We start from the raw sequence: 16430 nt of genomic DNA on the forward strand, positions 1-16430 counted from the left end.
TAACAGACTTAAGAGGTAATGAATAAAACAGTCATGCAGCAAAACGACGACTTTTCTCAGGTTCGAACAGAGGAAACTAAAACACAGGAAATTTCAGAGCTGCTCGATACACGACATCAACACACTGTACAGAAGTGGCAAATGAGATGGTTTCATTCTTTCTCGTAGCGACGATATGTGCATAACTCAGCATAGTAGCGTACTGGTAAGACACTGGACATGCATCCAGGACGACGACGGTCCGAATTCCGTTATGGCTATCCAGAGTCAGGTTTACCCTAAATTATTGTAGAACGACGTCGGAATGGTTCTTACTAAGATGACAAGGCATTATCTCCTAACCAATTCTTGGTCAAATGCGAGCATTTGGTCCATGAATAATGGCCTCGTCGCCGACCGAACGTAAAAATCATAAGTTTGTTTTTATGTACATCAAACTCTGAAGCAGCCGGCCGGTGTGGCCGTGCGGTTCTAGGCACTTTAGTCTGGAACCGCGTGACTGCTATGGTCGCAGGTTCGAATCCTGCCTCGGGCATGGATGCGTGTGATGTCCTTAGGTTAGTTAGGTTTAAGTAGTTCTAAGTTCTAGGGGACTGATGACCTCAGAAGTTAAGTCCCATTGTGCTCAGAGCCATTTGAACCCTTTTAACCAAACTCTGAAACACAGATAATGTTTTTTCTTGCAGTCGTCTTGCAGTGCACATGGGTACCTACGGAACCAACCGGGGACAGAGAGGAGAGGGAGAGAGAGAGAGAGAGAGAGAGAGAGAGAGGGGGGGGGGGGGTGACAGTGCGTCCGAAAGCTCCTGATTGTATTGTGTTTGTTTTCTCCTTCGTCTCTTTAAATATATATATATTATATTGTGATGTAGTGCAGTGAGCACTGTTTTCTAAATTCTTTGCAACTGTGTTGACCTCGAGGCACGTGCAGAAAGACAGACAGAATTTCTACCAAACTTGTTATCTAAAAAAAATTAATGTGGCAGTAAAACACCTATAGCACCTTCCTGGGTGAGGGTAGCGGTGAAAAGGGGTAACTCAATGACGAGAGGAGTAATTTCAACGAAATGTCATGTTTACGTTACTTATTATTTGCGTACAAGTGCTTTAAGGGTAAGATACCCACTATCCCTAGGGGTGCGGGTGGGGATGAAAAGCACTGACATTTAAAAATATTCGAAACCGACCTTTTGGTATATCGTCCCTGTATTTAGTAGATTCGAAATACTTTATATGAATGAAGCGTACTCTGTCTCTTACCTATGTTGATCACAGCAAGTCAATAATTTTGTCAGCTTGTTTCAGGGTCAAAAGTCACGCCTTGAGGCTGAATATCGCAGATACGGGTAACGACCTCTCTGGAGTCGCATGGTCTAACACAGCGGGGCATCACACATATAAGACAAATATATTGATGAGACAGTCGCGATCCATAAATCCGCAGTCTCGAAGTTTCCAGAAGGCATAGCTGGTTCCTTTTTTAATATTTTGAAGGCAGATCAACGTTGAACATTGGGTGGGTGTCGAAGTCACCACATAATGTGGAGCAGTGACTTGGCTGAAGCGATTCAAGAGAAACGAGTAATAATTTAAAACCTCAATGGCCACACGTACATTTAGAACACGCTTTTCCTGCGGAATATCGTTTCTCGGACAGTTGCAAGGTTGGGGAAGGAAACTGGCCTTGCTATTTCAAAGGAATCATCTCGGCATTTACCTGGAGTGATTCAGGGAAATCACGTCTCAGAAAATTTTGTATTGTGGGCATCACGCCTGTAGAATTGTATCATAATGAGGAAAACCGCTTCGGTTGTATGACACACATTTATTCATTATCCATCTAGTTTCATGGCGTTAGAGGCACATCTTCAGGGATACCTATTTATATCATAACTGATTTCAAGTGCTAACCAGTAGACGACCTAACATTCACTGTCCAGTTGTATGTAATAAAGAGGTTCAACCGTAGAGAGTTCTGAAGTCAGGTTAAAATACGGCAAAATGACTGGAAAAATGTTGGCGATTGTTCCATGTTTCTTGCTGTCGCTGCTATGTTACATCGTTGGCTTCCTTTATTGGAATGATTTTCTCTGCATTCTGCCTTTTTTTTTTTTTTTTTTAGTTTGACTACTGATCTCTCTACTGTTGAACAAATTTGCCATAGCTAGACAGAGAAAGCTGGGTCATCTATTAGTTATTGGTTGAATTCACTCTCTCTCTCTTTCTTGAGCTTTTCCCCGTGGATATGCAGGGTCGGCCATGGTTAATCGGATGTGGCATGTTAATGTAAGGGGTGGCCGGATGCCCTTACTGTCGCCACCCTGTATCCCCTGGGACAGAAAGAGCGAACCCCAATTGTCTGCAAATAGTGAAAGCCACAGAAGAGTGCGAATGTTTTCGGATGTCCGCGAGCCGTGTAACGGAGGCGGAACGTGGGGATCAGCCCGGTATTCACCTAGCGGGATGTGGAAAACCACCTAAAAACCACATCCAGGCGGATTCGATCCGGGGCCCGCGCACCTACCCGAATCCAGGAAGCAGCGTGTTAGAGCTCTCGGCTACCCTGGCGGGTCATCACTTGAACTAAGTCATGTAATAAAAATGTATCCCTGAAAATGTGGCTCTAACGTCATGGAACTAGTTGGACAATAAATAAACATTTATCACAAAACTGCAGCGGTCTTTTTCATCATGATGTTAAGACGAAAAATATAAATAAAGATGCTGGCCGCGGATTTGAGGCATCGTCCTCCCGAATGCGAGCACAGTGCTCGGTGCCGCGCCATCTCGCCCGGTCAGGACCCAAGAGAACCGTGCTTCTGGTATTTATATTCCTCTCCCTGAGAGAGCAAAAAAATGGCTCTGAGCACTATGGGACTTAACATCTGTGGTCATCAGTCCCCTAGAACTTAGAACTACTTAAACCTAACTAACCTATAGACATCACACACATCCATGCCCGAGGCAGGATTCGAGCCTGCGACCGTAGCAGTCACGCGGTTCAAGACTGAAGCGCCTAGAACCGCACGGCCACACCGGTCGGCCCTGAGAGAGCAACCCGACTTATGTACATGCTCGTCGGAGGAGAGCCCAAAGATGTTTTAATCTGACAAAAATGACAACATTTTGGAATTTTATGGGTGGAACTATAGCCGGAAGATGTATTAATTTGTGTCAAAGAATCCGAACGTTCTACGCACACCGTGGTAATATTTTAACAAAGTCACATGTGTTTCCGTGATTTACTGCGCATTAATGCTGTAGGTCTACGGTGGCGACTAGGGGTTATCCCGGTGACGTCACGGGAAGCTTGGTCGATAGCTCGCAGACTGGTGCGTGCGGGCGGCGCCAGATCCTCGGGGTCAGCGTTGCGTGACGCCAGCGGCTCTTGCAGGCAAATTGTGCTGTGTCGTGAGTTGTGTGACACGCGAGACGCATCTTGACGAGAGGCGCAGGCTGCCTGGCGGCGGCATGACACTGCGCTGGCTTCGCTGCTTAATTACCACTTCCTCACAAATACCTGTGCTGTCCTAATCTTATTAAAACTATTACTAAAAAGGAAAGCATACACTTAACGGATCACCGAATTTGCTTAATTTTCGCACGATTGCAATATACGTACTTAGCTGCAACAAATGCTGCTCTGGACGACGCCCTTCACAAGCGTTTTCGAAAACCCCAAATGCAAAGTCTTACGCTTCGATAAACACCATACGAGAGCGCCACCCATCTAGCAGCGAATATGGCGCAACCAACCAGGCAGATTTGACGTGCGCCACTACTATGGATGAATCTCGTCATTTCTTTCACAACCGTCCAACAAATACTTTTATCACCAAAACGAATCATGTTTCTTCGAAAAAGGAACGATAATAAAATTCGAAATGAGGTATAATCAAGGTATAACAATGGGCGTTTATTTATAGATGCATTCAAGCACTAATTCCACTGAAGTCATATAGGGCTACACCTGCTTCGTATAACGTATCTCGTATTTGAGTTGCTTTCGAGGCATCAACAAGAAGTAAGTGTTTTCCCAATACGTGGAAAAGGCGGGGGTTCCCTTCTTTCCTGCCTGTTGTGCTGCGGACCCCTTTATTTCTACACAAAAAGTGGTCTAGCTTTTAATGGACACCTCGCAGCGCTTAGGATGCTTGCTTTTATTGTCTACTGCAAAGACACGTTCACAGTGTTTTTTAAATGGAATCATTAATAGACCCTTCTAACAACGATGATCGAAGAATCATTGTAAGAATGTTTAGCAGAAGACTAGCGGGGAAGAAAGTCTAGCGCTTTAGCCCATTGCACTAAAGTCGCTCGTCTGACCCTAGAGAAACGGGTAAACGCCACAGAGAAGGAGACTGAGCACAGGGTAGGAAAAGGCAGTCACCATCTTGTGACTGTGGTAGTTTTACTATCCTTCGAGCATATATTCTCAAATCTCCCCTCCAATGGACGTTCGAAGGCATGCACTTCCCCAGTGTTAGACGCAATCGCTATTTAAAAATACTGAGACATGAACAATAAAGAAACATATGAAGTATCTACGAACGATCTAAATTTAAGTATAGAGACAGCATCGATACAGTGATAGAGAAACATGATGTAGATAGTTGAGGACAACAACATTGGTTGGTTGGTTTGATTTGGGAGAGGGGACCAAACAGCGACGTCATCGGCCGCATCGGATTAAGGAAGGATGGGGAAGGAAGTCGGCCGTGCCCTTCCAAAAGAACCATTCCGTCATTTGCCCGAAGCGATTTAGGGAAATCACGGAAAACCTAAATCAGCATGGCTGGATCGTTCGGTCAAGACAACAGGAGGGTGATCTACGAGGTGGAAGTTTCATGTGTGCAAGAGGTGAGCGTCGCAAGAGCAGCACGATTCGCAACTGCTAGTGAAGACATAAGTGTTAATAAAGGAGAGATAAAGTGATGCTATGTGCAGATGAGAGGAGCGGCGAACGAGTTCTTTACCGACACGTGATAAATGCACGAACAGCAAAGGCTGTAACAGTGCTTTGAAACTGGTTAGCTGCGACAGTGCTAAGGATTACTATAACAGTACAATTCTAACGGAGCCGATTTCGTGAATGCAAGGGTAGCGACGCTGCGTCGTAAATTTGAGGTCCACGGTTCGAGATCCAGCTCAGTTATAGGTGTCAATTTTAAACATGCCTCAATTACGTGAACAGTTGATAGCTGCAGGATGGGAATATAAGTTCACCGACGGCAAAGAAAACTGTACATCAATGAATAATCTAGAAATACATAGATAGCTGAACTTTATAGCAAGCTCTCCGATGCCAATCAATTAAAAAATTATAAGTAGTTCAGGATAACGGTTTCCAAATGCCACACCCCTGTCAGTATATAAGCACTGTTCGTGCCTAACAAAGGGCAAGCGTAGAAGACGTGTCACAAAATTCCACAATCACCTATGATTTGAAATTCTTACTGTATCATTAAATCCTGCGCTGCAAGCAACATGACGAAGGACGAACAATAACATATTTTTTCACCTTTTTGTAGCTCCCAGTCCATTCTAATTAGTACGCGTGTGCATCACCTGTATTGCAGATATAGCTGATATTGCAGGTATACCTGACACAAATTTCGTAAGTGAATTCCGTCAAAGACTCTAAAGCACCACAGTTACGCCAAATATCGTATTATATTTCTGGTCTCGAACATACAGGTCAACGCTACATCTGATCAGGTGCCCTGTGATGTAACAGATAGCGTGAAAGGCTTAAGATATTTTTATACCCGGCAGAGGAGTAAATTATGCGACAAGCAGAAGCCTAAAATGGGGCCATCGAAGGAAAGTTATTGAAAACATGTATTTTCTAACAGAAAATTAAAAAAAACATGAACCAGCAATTGTTTTTACTATTAGTTACTCAAAACAGAGCCGCTACTTGTTTCGATAGTAAAGGTTCACCTTCAAGTGATTCTATATGTTTTATTTTGGGTCTTGTGCTTTTCATTTGAGAAATGGGAAAGCTATTCGTAAGCTGATGATAGCATGGTTAGGAGTTGAGTTACAACATTGCTACACTCCAAAACACATAGGAGTGTCGCTGGACAGATCTCTTATTTTCAAGAGACACTGCATGAATTGCAAGTTTAAAGCTTCCACCAGGGGCAATCTGTTAAAACAATTAGCTGGGTCACATAGCGGCAATCAACCTGAAACCATCCGAACCTCTGCAGTTGCATTAGCCTATTCAGCACCAGAATATGCTTGTCCTGTTTGGTATAATTCATCACATGCCAAGCAGGTACATGTACTCTCAACGACACGTGCAGAATTATAGGAGGTTGTTTGAAATCTACTTCTGTCGAATGGACACCTTGCAGGAATAGCACCACCTCTCAGCTGAGGAGAAATTGCGGCGAATAAGAAACGAACAAGAACAAACCCATCCCTGTATAGGCATAAGCCGCGTTCGCAGCGATTAAAGCCAAGCAAGAGTTTCTTTAGAACATCAAAGCTACTTACTACCGCTGTCGAAAATTCCAAGATGCAACTTTTGAGGGTTAAGACTTCCCTTCGCTCTGGTTGGAAAAGCTGCCTCAAGGACATGGGGAGGAATGGATGACATGGTTCAAATGGCTCTGAGCACTATGGGACTTAACATCTGACGTCATCAGACCCTTAGAACTTAGAACTACTTAAACCTAACTAACCTAAGGACATCACACACATCCATGCCCAAGGCAGGATTCGAACCTGCGACCGTAGTGGTCGCACGGCTCCAAACTGAAGCGCCTAGAAACGCTCGGCCACACCGGCCGGCGGATGACCTGGAAATCTTTGAATAGGCAGAGATCAGGAGTGGGGATATCAAGGTTTAATCTGACAAGATGGCTCTATAGTACAGAAAGCAATATTAAGTGCGATTGTGGAGAAGTCCAGACTGCCCAGCACATGCTTCAGTGTCGACTGTGTCCAGCCTCCTGTACTGTACTGCAGAAGACTTCCATCAAGCAACAGAAAATGGACTGAATGTGGCCAAATTTTGGTCAAAGGCTGTACGACATGTTAAGTGTGCTCCTATGTATGTTTCTGACATAAGAATAAAAAAAAAGATTAGGTCTTGTTTCAGATTACATTAAATGTAGTTATGTTCCCTAGATCCATAATGAGGAGATCCTCAAAGATATAGAACACGTCAGAAAACAAAAATCACGACAAATATTCATAAAGAAAGAAATTTACGCTACTTTACGTTCCACTATCGACGTTAAATTACTCTCGTAAATCAAAATAAATTCTCGAGAAATAAAAATACTCCAGAAGAATCAAGAGCACTATAATACGCCTCACGCTCAACCAGGTCTGCTACAGGAAAAATTTGCTTTATGTTGGTTTGGTTGCATCCGCATTATGCTACAGCAGTAAAGAAGACGCCATTCAGATTTTTCACCGTCTTAACACAAAACGACACTACAGATCAATTCCAATAACACCTGGTCAGTATGGACTGCCCTCTACCAACTGTTACTGCCGTTCTGCTTTGCCTAAAAGATTTTAGAATATAGGCTCTACATTCTATTATAATTATTTTTAATAGTTGGTCACCTTCCAATGCAACGCAGCTGCATTTTAATTTTAAAATAGTCTTTGACAAACGCTGTATAAAGTGTTAGTAGCGTACGTCTGCGAATGAAGTATCGCAGGTGGGTTGGTAGCTCTAAATTTGGGCATTGTATCATGTTTATTGACTCCCACACTACCGGAAAAAATTAGTACAGCTCGGAAGACGACGTCAATTTTGATCCGACGATGGTATATCCACCTGAGTATAACATATGTACTGACAGTGGTTTCAACGTCATGCGCCAGCAAATAGCGTAGTGGCTTAGCTGCCAGAGCGAAATCCGTGTGTAGCCTGCAATAGGGAATGCTCACAGCGATGAGGCTCGTGTGGTGCACACGTGTGAAGCAAGAAGGCAACCATGCCATTGAGACGCACTCGTTCTCCTTACAGCCAACTGAGCGAATCTGAAAGAGGTCAAATTGCGGCCGTCCGACAGGCGGGATGGTCCTTTCGGAGAATTGCCACACAAGTTAAACTTGCTGCGCCATTTGAGCAAATATACTGCTATCACTGGTCACGCGAACGTTCTCACAGCCATAGACGAGGTTCTGGAGGTCCACGCAGCATAGACGCCCGACATGATCGTCGTATTGTAAGGGTAGCAGTGGCAAATTGTATGGCTACCATAGCACAGATAAGAGGGCTAGTGAAATGGTTCAAATGGCTCTGAGCACTATGGAACTCAACTTCTGAGGTCATCAGTCCCCTAGAACTTAGAACTACTTAAACCTAACTAACCTAAGGACATCACACACATCCATGCCCGAGGCAGGATTCGAACCTGCGACCGTAGCGGTCTCGCGGTTCCAGACTGTAGCGCCTAGAACCGCACGGCCACCCCGGCCGGCGAGGGCTAGTGAGTGCAGACGTGTTAACAAGAACTGTTGTGAACCGGTTATTAGCAGTGCTAGTATGGGTATGCACACCTCCAGCCTGTCTTCCACTCACGCCACAGCATCGACGTGCACGGCTTGACTGGTGCCGTCAAAGGATCACGAACGACGTAGACCTGGTGAGCGCTGTCTCGTAGAGTGCATTCGTCTTCACCCCAGGCCTTATGGTCTGGGATGTGACAAGCTACAGCACTGTTCACCTTTCTGTTCTGTTTCTGGAAGGGACGCTAATCAGCGCTCGGTACGTGCAGGAAGTTATTAGGTCCTCTCCCTTATCGTTCTTGGAATACGAAGGCGATGTGTTGTTCCAACAGGATAATGCTCGTCCACACACTGCCCGAGAAACTCAACGTGTTCTCCAAGATGTGCAGCAACTTCCCTACCAGCATGATCTCCGGACCTCCAATGAGGTTGTGGGATATGACAGAAGGCAAAGTGACTCTTGCAACTCAACTAACATCTCTTACAGAACTATGTCAACAAATCGAGCAGGTGTGGCATAACGTATCCCAGGACAGTGTCGATTGGATGCCAGTCAGCGGCTGCATTGCCGCCCGTAGAGGTTACACCACATTCTAATATGGGTATTTCAGCATTGGTCGACACCTCGTACCTCAAAACCGCTTGTGGTATTGATCTGTAAACTGTAATCATTTCATGTACTCCACATGCACTGTTGCGAGAATAAATCTGAGTGAATTGGAAACTTCTAAAAGCCTGTACTGTCTTTTTCCGGCAGTGTACGTATTTGGATAACTGCATGAGACTCTAGTCAGAAAATCGTCTCTAAGGTGCTACATAAGTTTATCGTAGATTACGGCTATCACGTTTTCAAACATTCGATTCTGACTAGAGTGCTAAATTCTATAAAGTTGGCGTCTCAGTCTACAATTACACAAATAGTACTGTATGTGTTGTGAGCTTCATATGTCGAAAATAGTCATGTTGAAAACTGGCATTTTCTTAGTGGAAATATGGGTACAGAAAAAGTCAAATGCATCTTTAATATCCACGCACGCATTAATATCCATCACGAAACTCTGGACCCTACCTCAGAAATTAACTGCCTGTGCGGATGTCAGAGAGTTATTAATATGGAGTTTCAGAATTACTGCAGTTTCACGAACTCGTTTTCACTTAGAGCGGTGTTGTTGTTGTTGTGGTCTTCAGTCCTGAGACTGGTTTGATGCAGCTCCCTATGCTACTCTATCCTGTGCAAGCTTCTTTATCTCCCAGTACCTACTGGAGCCTACATCCTTCTGTATCTGTTTAGTGTACTCATCTCTTGGTCTCCCTCTATGATTTTTATCCTCCACGCTGCCCTCCAATACTAAATTGGTGATTCCTTGATGCCTCAGAACATGTCCTACCAACCGGTCCCTTCTTCTTGTCAAGTTGTGCCACAAACTCCTCTTCCTCCCAATTCTATTCAATACCTATTCATTAGTTATGTGATCTACCCATCTAATCTTCAGCATTCTTCTGTAGCACCACATTTCGAAAGCTTCTATTCTCTTCTTGTCTAAACTATTTATCGTCCATGTTTCACTTCCATACATGGCTACACTCCATACAAATACTTTCAGAAACGACTTCCTGACACTTAAATCTACACTCGATGTTAACAAATTTCTCTTCTTCAGTAACGCTTTCCTTGCCATTGCCAGTCTACATTTTATATCCTCTCTACTTTGACCATAATCAGCTATTTTGCTCCCCAAATAGCAAAACTCATCTACTACTTTAAGTGTTTCATTTCCTAATCTAATTCCCTCAGCATCACCCGACTTAATTCGACTACATTCCATTATCCTCGTTTTGCGACCAATTGTTGGAGGGCAGTGACCCCAATATTGTATCACAGACAGCCCCTTTGACTGTACAGAGATATCACTAAACCCGCCCAAAAAGATGTAAACAACCATGTATGAGCAGCGCCTATTAGACGGAGGGGGGTTCGGCAGCCGATCAGTACCAGTCATTCCATCAAACAGCAGGTACACGGCTCGTGTTGCCTGTAGTTCAACCATGCCTAGACGGTCAATGCCGCGGTTAGATCACGCCCGCATTGTTCCTTTTTGCCAGGAAGGGCTTTCAACCAGTGAAGTGTCCAGGCGTCTCGGAGTGAACCAAAGCGATGTTGTTCGGACATGGAGGAGATGCAGAGAGACATGAACTGTCGATGGAATGCCTCACTCAGGTCACCTAGGGCTACTACTGCAGTGGATGGCCGCTACCTACGGATTATGGCTCGGAGGAACCTTGACCGCAACGCCACCATGTTGAATAATGCTTTTCGTGCAGCCACACGACGTCGTGTTACGACTCAAACTGTGCGCAATAGGCTGCATGATGCGCAATTTCACTCCCGACGTCCATAGCGAGGTCCATCTTTGCAACCACGACATCATGCAGCACGGTACAGATGGGTCCAACAACATGCCGAATGGACCGCTCATGACTGGCATCACGTTCTCTTCACCGATGAGTGTCGCATTATGCCTTCAACCAGCCAATCGTCGGAGACGTGTTTGGAGGCAACCCGGTCAGGCTGAACGCCTTAGAAACACTGTCCAGCGAGTGCAGCAAGGTGGAGGTACCCTGCTGTTTTGGGGTGCCATTATGTGGAGCCGACGTACGCCGCTGGTGGTCATGGAAGGCGCCGTAACGGCTGTACGACATGTGAATGTCATCCTCCGACCGCTAATGCAACCTTAACGGTAGCATATTGAAGAGTGACGAGGCATTCGTCTTCATTGACGACAATTCGCGTCCCCACCGTGCACATATTGTGAATGACTTCCTTCAGGATAACGACATCGCTCGACTAGAGTGGCCAGCATGTTCTCCAGACATGAACCCTATCGAACATGCCTAGGGTAGATTGAAAAGTGCTGTTTATAGATGACGTGACCCACCAACCACTCTGAGAGATCTACGCCGAATCGCCGTTGAGGAGTGGGACAATCTGGATCAAAAGTGCCTTGATGAACTTGTGTATAGTATGCCACGACGAAAACAGGCACATATCAATGCAAGAGGACGTGCTACTGTGTAGGTGTGTACAGCAATCTGGACCACCACCTCTTAAGGTCTCGCTGTATGGTGGTACAACATGCAATGTGCGGTCTTCATGAGGAATAAAAAGGGCGGAAATGATGTTTAGGTTGATCTCTACTCCAGTTTTCTTTACAGGTTCCGGAACACTCGGAACCGAGGTGATGCAGATTTTTTTATGTGTGTAATATTCACTCAAGTACTAAAAATCGCTTTTTACTTCCACAGAGCAGATGAACGTCGTAAATTTAACTCGTGTGGAATACGATGCACTGACACCGCCGTTCTCGCCGACAGAAACGTATCGTTATGTCGACTGTACCAGCTGGCAAGAGAATACAGGTGTTGCTTCTTCCCACTCCTCGCCAGTTACGATGTTCTGTAACCAGTATAAACATTTTGAGTACATCAACTTTATCGTGGGTTATCAATTTCAATACTTGTTTGCAGCAATTTGCATTCACTAGTCATTATTCCAAACGCATATTCTGTCTCTGTCGAGTCTTACAAAGATGTAGTTTGCTTTGATCCGATTTCTGACAGTAGGAATGATCTTACAACGTAAGTCTTCAGATCAGCTGCCTCGCGACTGACGCTGCTGGCCGTGTGTCGGATGTTAAGATGGCTGCAGAGGACGAGCTTTATAGGTCGGCCTTAATCGTACGACCATACGGACAACCTGTCAGTCGGACGAATACGGCCCCAGTGGATATCCAGGCTGGGACACTGGGCTCGTTATATGAAGAAGCGGTTTCAACTTGTCGATTTAGTTTGCCGTGTGTTCTTTAAACAGAGTAACGCGAATACTGAGATGACTCCTTTGGATTGGATGTGTCCGATATCCATAGTTTTTGAGGTTATGCTCTTTGTTTATATGTATATTAAATCTTAATTTTCCTTCCTTCCTTTAGGAATAAACAATGCAAGACTCGCAAATTGTTGCTGTACAGAGCTACTCTGCAAGAGACACTAACTGACGTTTATTAAAATAATTTCCAAGTCACAGCGGGGGATGGATCATCTTTAGCGGAGCGTTTCAAAACGCTGAAGGAAAAGACGAGCGGCCGACATCTCAGTCAGTCTGAAGGAGCATGGGAGGGCGATCAGAGTTTAATGTTTCGACGTCGGTTTCACTGTGTGTCCAATAAGGCTGTTTTGAAATTTGTCTGTTCAAATGGCTCTGAGCACTATGCGACTTAACTTCTGAGGTCATCAGTCGCCTAGAACTTAGAACTAATTAAACCTAACTAACCTAAGGACATCACACACATCCATGCCCGAGGCAGGATTCGAACCTGCGACCGTAGCGGTCGCTCGGCTCCAGACTGTAGCGCCTAGAACCGCACGGCCACTCCGGCCGGCGAAATTTGTCTGTGTTTCGCAATGTTCCAACGACTACTGGTGTGTAACACACCTTCTCATAAAGATTACGTTTGGAATGACAGTACCGCTCATTTTTTTCAGTTTTTGCTAACAATTCAACTACTGATGATTAGGTGATACCGATCGATCTTGTTCCGTAGGATGTTGAAGCCAAAGAACCTTCTAGAGGCGGTACTAGTAGATTCATGTGGACGGTAACAGAATTGGAAATGTAAACTACGGAAAAATGAAAGAACTAAAATCGATAATATTATAAAAATTTCACCATAAGATGGTAAACTTCACCTACATTTGCAATCACACTTGGTAAGTTTCTTCTGAGTTTGCTTCGCCTTCCATTGCTCCTATCTGTGTAATCTGTAATTATTCTTCTTCAGGTGCTTAGTGGATAAAAAAAGACTACAAAGAGTTTGATCCCCAGTCGGTCCTAGGATTTTTTCTGTAACTTATCACTTCTCTCACGTCTGACAATTATTTGTTAATGTGAAAAATGCCAAACTGTACCTTGGTTCGGATTCCAGGTTAAACTGTAGGTCAACCTCTAAGCAACTGGGCCGGCCGAAGTGGCCGTGCGGGTAAAGGCGCTGCAGTCTGGAACCGCAAGACCGCTACGGTCGCAGGTTCGAATCCTGCTTCGGGCATGGATGTTTGTGATGTCCTTAGGTTAGTTAGGTTTAACTAGTTCTAAGCTCTAGGGGACTAATGACCTCAGCAGTTGAGTCCCATAGTGTTCAGAGCCATTTGAACCATTCTAAGCAACTGGGTCAGTCAGTTCAAAGGTCAAACCACCTCCAATAGGATCATATCTAGTAAAGCATTTCCGTGTTCAAGCCAACCGTCACTAACTTAATCTTCAGATTCCATAAAAACATATCACCCAGGAGTTTAAATAAAAATAAAACACATCTGAAGATGGACTCTAAAAGCAATTACTAAAATAACAAAATTATAACAATTTGTGCCTGACGGCTTACTTCGTATGCTTGTGGTCTCTCGTTACAATAATAGGAAAAACGAGAAATACTTGCGACTTACGAGGGGCATCTCGTACGTGACTGCCTATAAACAAGACGCCATGAAATATTCGGGGAACCTCTCCAAGTTGTCCGTCTCGGAAGATGCGCAGTCAGCGCGACGGATTGATAATCGAACGGGCCCGGTTCCGACTCCCGGCCGGCTTGGAGAATTTTTCCACTCGGGGAATGGGTGTTGTCCACAGGTTCTTATCGTCATAGCTGACATTCCCACTATTGAGATGACTGTATGGACACGTCGCGAAAGCTAATAAGTTAAAAAGGAAAAACTCTCCGAATTATGAAAGTGTGTCAATAATTGGACCGGTAACAGAGGTTTTAGCTGTCGCTGGCCCACTAATTGAATGAAAATTAGTACACAAGGAAAAGGGACGAGTCCGCTGGTGCAGTAAGAAAAGTGTCGGCAGGTGGTAAACAACAATGGTGAGCGCGTCTCCGGGTCGCTGTGGCACTTATGAGGCGTAGTCGTTGAGCAACACGAGCTGCGTGAGCAGAATTACAACGCGGCAGCGGCCGAACACATGCACCGCGCGACTCGCGTCTCATTAAGCGCCATCTGCCTTCCACAGATTCCCCACCAGTCTCATTCTCCACTCATATTCTCTTCTACAAGTGTTTTCCCACACGTCCCGCATTACACTCTCCGCGCATCGCTGTTAGTAAGTCGACGAGCTGCCTTCTTGGGACTACAGTCAGTACCAAACGGCTTACAGCGTTCTTCCCTTCGTCTACAGAAATACTCGTACTTGCGACACTGTATAAATAAATAGCGTATCCACGTAACATAAACTCCCAACATATTTCATAAACTGATTTAGATACTGAAACAAATTTTAAGTGATATTATGGACAATGGTGAAAGTTTTTCAGCGAGGTTATTAGTTTATTTTTTTTATCTATTGGGAACTGTATTAGCTATGGGTTTGTTTTAAATATAATGTTGTCCTTTCTTTCATAAACTTCGGTCGTACATGATAATAATAGCATAGAGAAGAAAAGGACGAACATAAAATTCACAGATTGAGTATTATTCCGTCTGATATTTTAAATCATTTACCAGTTTTAAAGATCAATTACCTCGAGTCTAAATATAATAACTGTGATGATTTGAAGAGCCATCAGCTCCTTTTCAAATAACAACGAATTAATTTTCATGAGACATTATCTCGTCTTGCAAAGTGATAATGACGTTAAACGATTTCTCTTATGCGAACGTTGTTTAAAAGTTTTGATAGTCGGTGTACACACAAATTCAATAAGTTTTACTGGTTGTCATATTGTGTAAATAATATTTATTGTGAGTTTTGGATGTGGGGTTATAAAGATAGAAAGGGTACAATACTGAATAGCAAGCTAAATTCTGCCAGTCTTTTCCATCCAGGAGCGTGGGATGTTGTTGCCCATGCATGCGATTCGTTTTTTTTTTTCTGCTCCAGTTTCGTTCTTTCCCAGTTTGCTGCTATTAGTTCGGACAGGAGGTGGTGCAATACCTACAAGGTGGTAGAGCCCCTCGACTGGAGTTGACTTGAAGCAGCCTGTTATAATTCTGCATGTATCGTTTAGGGCAATATCCACCTGTTTGGCATGTGTTGACTTATGCCAAACAGGACAGGCATACACTGCAGCTGAGTGGCATTATGCCATTGCAGAAGATCAGATGGTTTCAGCTTGGCTGCCACTGTAATCCTGTCAGTTTTCTCTGTAAGTTGATCCTTGAATCGACGTTGGTGCTTAGGGTTGTCTGAGCGTACAAGAAGCTCCTGCAGTTGGGGACTATGTATTGGTCGGTAGCATATATATAGAAGAGAACTGCGGCCAACAAACTTCTCTGGGGAAGGCCATTTTTCTGTAGCCTCCATCGGCTGGGCTGTCCTTGGAGGTCAACGAAGAATCTACGGTTCTGCAGAAGATCGGCGATGAGCCTGATGTCCTTGGTTAGGTTGTACAGCTTGTTTAATAGTAACTGGTGGCTGACGGTGTCGTACACTGCTGTCATGTCCACGAATACCACTCCTGTCACCTTACGGGCTTCAAAGTCATCATCTATGAACTGTGTAATTGCCCTCTGCAGCTTTTACCTGGGCGTAATCCAGCTTGCTGAGGTATAAGCAAAGGATCAATAACATGTGAGAGACGGTTTAAAATCATTCTCTCTACCAGTTTGTAATAGGATAATACGGATAGGGAAGAAAGAAGAGAAGGTAAGGAGTCATTAATGACAGAACAAACCCTCAGATTGACGAAGTAAATCGGTTGCGTCCTTTTCAAAGCAACCATTCCTGCATCTGCCTTAAGCCGGCCGGGGTGGCCGAGCGGTTCTAGGCGCTACAGCCTGGAACCGCGCGACCGCTACGGTCGCAGGTTCAAATCCTGCCTCGGGCATGGATGTGTGTGATGTCCTTAGGTTAATTAGGTTTAAGTAGTTCTAAGTTCTAGGGGACTGATGACTTCAGATGT

At 44.5% G+C, this 16430-nt stretch overlaps 1 protein-coding gene across 1 annotated transcript in view; it reads right to left on the reverse strand.

Annotated features, from left to right (window-relative positions):
* The window catches only part of LOC124715883, a 1071880-nt gene that overhangs the window by 922728 nt on the left and 132722 nt on the right, over nt 1–16430 (reverse strand).

The sequence above is a fragment of the Schistocerca piceifrons genome, chromosome 1 (assembly GCF_021461385.2).
Source record: "Schistocerca piceifrons isolate TAMUIC-IGC-003096 chromosome 1, iqSchPice1.1, whole genome shotgun sequence".
In the NCBI taxonomy this organism is placed as follows: Eukaryota; Metazoa; Arthropoda; class Insecta; order Orthoptera; family Acrididae; genus Schistocerca; species Schistocerca piceifrons.